Raw genomic sequence first — 3,817 nt, 5'->3', positions numbered from 1 at the left:
TCTAAGTTCTTAGTTCCTATTACTATTACTATTAGAACAATTGTCTGATTAAGCAAAGATACATTGAATGTTAGCTATATCAAGCTATGGAGTCATATAAAAATAGTTTTTTAAATAAACTTATAATTGTAAATGTTGTACTATAATAGGCTAATAAAACAATGCAGAAAGACTATGACTAGTTAATTAATAATGAAGTATTGAAGTGAATTAATTAATAATGTATCAGTACTCTATTCACTTGACAAAACTCTATGCATCGACGTATATACGCAATAATTTCGTCATCGTAAATTTCATAATATAAGATTGCTTTTGACTAAACCTAAAATATAACTTTAATATGTGTTTGGTGACAAATTATTTTGAAAATTATCATAATTTTTTAAATTATAATAAAACAAATTTTTTCAATAAATTAAATTAAGTACACGTTTAACTAAGATGGGGTAAGTTAACTTGTGATATCCAATACGGTGTAAAAAATATCATTATCCTTCTAAGTAAGTTAAAGAAATGATATAATTAAGCATTTCGTATCTTTGACTCTGTTTCTCTAACACATTGTTTGGTTGGAATGATTTAGAGTGAAGAAGAAAATATGTTGATTGAAATGTTTTAAGAAAAGAGAAAGGAAATGAATTAAAGCGATAAGTGGAATGTTTTAGAAGAAAAAACAAAGCTGTTTAAAATTATTAAAACGACTAAAATATTTAGAAGTTTTTCTCAACAAAATGTAGTCAACTTCATTTTAATACGTTTTACTTTTTTTTTCTTTCTCTCGTGCAATTAGCTGGTTTGTCTCTTCCACGTAGCAATACATTTTAAAATGAATGTTTTCATTATTATTTATTTAGCACCCTTTTAATATTTGTTAATTCTTAAATTCTTTTACTAATAATAAGAGTTTTTTTTTTCTTGTATCTTAATCTCAACTATTTAAATTTATCTATGTACATTAAGTATTTTTTACAATAAATCTTAAATATTCATTCAATTTATTTTGAATAAGTTATATATTATTATATTATTTTTCAGTTAAAATTTATCTAATTTAATTATACATATTTTTCTTATAATTTTAAACACTTGTATGTGTTGTTTTATTTCGATTTAAAAATATCATATAGTGTACATAAGATTAGGTAGTATACTTTCAAAAAGAGAGTCCTGAAGGATTGTGGAAGCTAAGCAACTAGGTAATATCTTACCCATTTTTAAACTGTACAAATATTTCTAAATATAAATAAAATTTAAAAACAAGAGTAAACTTATTAATAATTAGTATTATGTTTTATTAACTGTCATTAAATTAAAGGTTGTTTGATGAAATATACGATAATATAGTAGGAGGAATTTTCCTTGGATTCGTTCTAATCTCATACTCATTTTCTATATATATAAAACACCTAATATTCTCATAACATTTATTTCTGCGTAAATATTATTAATTTTTTTATTAATCAATCTTAAAGGGTATGTTAAATAAAATAAGATTAAGTTTCGTATTTTGTGCGTCACAATCTTTAAGCTCTACTCATTTTATGAGATAAATTGAATATATATTTTATATAAAATTTCTTTAAATCAATATATATATATATATATATATATATATATAACTGGAACATTCTTTCTTTCTCTTAAATCTGTATTATCCGAAAAAAAAACAATTTTCTACTGTCAAATGAATTTGTAAGCAATAAGAATGGAAAACTATGCGTTTCCAAGTCATGTAATCTGATTATTGCAGGTTTAGGTAACTTTATCATCTTTATTATCAATACTATAACTTAGCGTCAATTCCAATTAATTTATAAATATACAATAAGCTTGAAAAGATTATTAAGGTTGTTTGTTTGACTGCGACATTTCTAAATTATTATAATTTATGTATTTAAATAATAAAAAAGACTTTCCTTTTTCACTGCCATGGATATGAATAGTTTTCTTTGGGTCGAACAACTGCCATGGATAGAACATAAACATCTACATATGTAGTGTTTGTTTTCTTTTCTTCTTTAAGGAATCCACATTGGAGATCACAGAGTTAGAGTTACAATAAATGAAAGATTGATGGTAAGTCCATGACTTAACGATGATAAGCTTAATGAATCTTAAAATAATATCATCGTTGCTTCAATAACCAAACTAGTTTATGCATTGTCGATTGATTGATGTGAATAAAATGAGATGAGATATGTTAGAACGTGTGAGATTTTCCCCTCAAAATTAGTGACATGCACTCTTAGCCACTGCCAGTAATCCGAAATGATTGATTGACACAAAGTGCAATGGGCGATACGATTTGTCTCCTCGTTGCGCATCTCTTTAAGCCACTAAAATTTCAATATACCTTTTTTTCTACCCAAATTGTATCATTTTAGGAGCAGGGGGATCTTAATAATCCACAGCAGCAATGTTATAAAGAGACAAAAGTTTTTTTTTTCATAGTTATATAATTTTAAAAATTATTTATTAAAATAACACTATTTTAAAACAAAATATTAAAACGTGTTGTTTTAATGGAGACAAAGAAGAGTTTACTATAATCAGCAAGGATAACACATTAGGGATCTATTTAGAAAATTTTATATACAACTTATAAAATAAATTCTTATTTTTTATATAGTTTATTAATATAAATTACTTTTACTTTATTTGAAAAGTTTATAACACAAATTATTATTTAACTCTTGTTAAATAAATATTTAATTAGATTTTTATTTTTTATTTTTTATGTGTGTGAGCACAGTCTTGTTAGTCATATTCAATAATCATTAATAATTTAACATTATAAGTTTATATTAGTAGCATGGTATATTCTCCTAACAAATAATAATACTTATGCTGTGTATGAGAAAGTCAGTCGTTATGACAAGTCTTTTTGTTTCCATTTTTTTGTTTTGGTCCCAACATATGGAAGTAAGAATCTCTCAGATGTGGATAGTGTATGAACTAACTATTGACTCTAACATGGTGGTGGGAAAAATGAAGTCTTGAGGAACATTAATTGGAGTATAGAATGTAAGAGAGGCCATGTGTTTTCCACTCTCATGGTATTCTGTCTCAACCTCAAGTGGCCTGCAACCTCCACCATCAATGTTGGCAGCACATTCGTGATATATATACAAGACCCTAAAGCAAAGGCATCAGAATGCATTCACTACACTCCCTTTGCCAATGGATAACCCTCCTTTTGTTTTTTACACACTTAGGTTTGAGGCAAGTATTTATACTCTTATCCCAAACCAATTAAAAACCCAATGAAATTAAGTTTTTCTTAAAGTCAAGGTTGGGTGATTAAAGTCACAAGTAGATACAAATTTCTCTCATTTTTACTCTTTATTTGCCCCTTAAGTGTAAGTTAAACTCACCTAGACATGTTAAGCATAAGACAAAAACATTATCTACTACTTTGAAAGAGGATATGTGCTAATATTATTCTCTTTATGAGAAACACATCTATCGCTTTTGCAATTATATAGTACCACTTCACTTATAGATTTAAATATGTACGTAAAGTAGAAGAATTTTTTAGTATGCAATGGCTGAAGTACACTAATAGTAGAGTACGAGATATCTTATATTTCATTAGCCTTAAAAATTTCTTATTAACCTATATATGTGATTCTTTTATTTCAGCCCACTACAAAATAAAATTGTAATTTATTAATAGTTTAGTATTAAATTAACTTTTATTAGTGTAGTCTTTATCTAACAAAAGTTAAACTATTACTATAAATATTGTCAGCTTATATCAACAGTATAATATATTATAATTAAAAATTAATTTGTTTGTATATAATAGATATAT

Source organism: Abrus precatorius, unplaced genomic scaffold, assembly GCF_003935025.1.
Source record: "Abrus precatorius isolate BTA unplaced genomic scaffold, Abrus_2018 Scaffold9, whole genome shotgun sequence".
Lineage (NCBI taxonomy): Eukaryota > Viridiplantae > Streptophyta > Magnoliopsida > Fabales > Fabaceae > Abrus > Abrus precatorius.
This window is presented reverse-complemented; position numbering follows the sequence as displayed.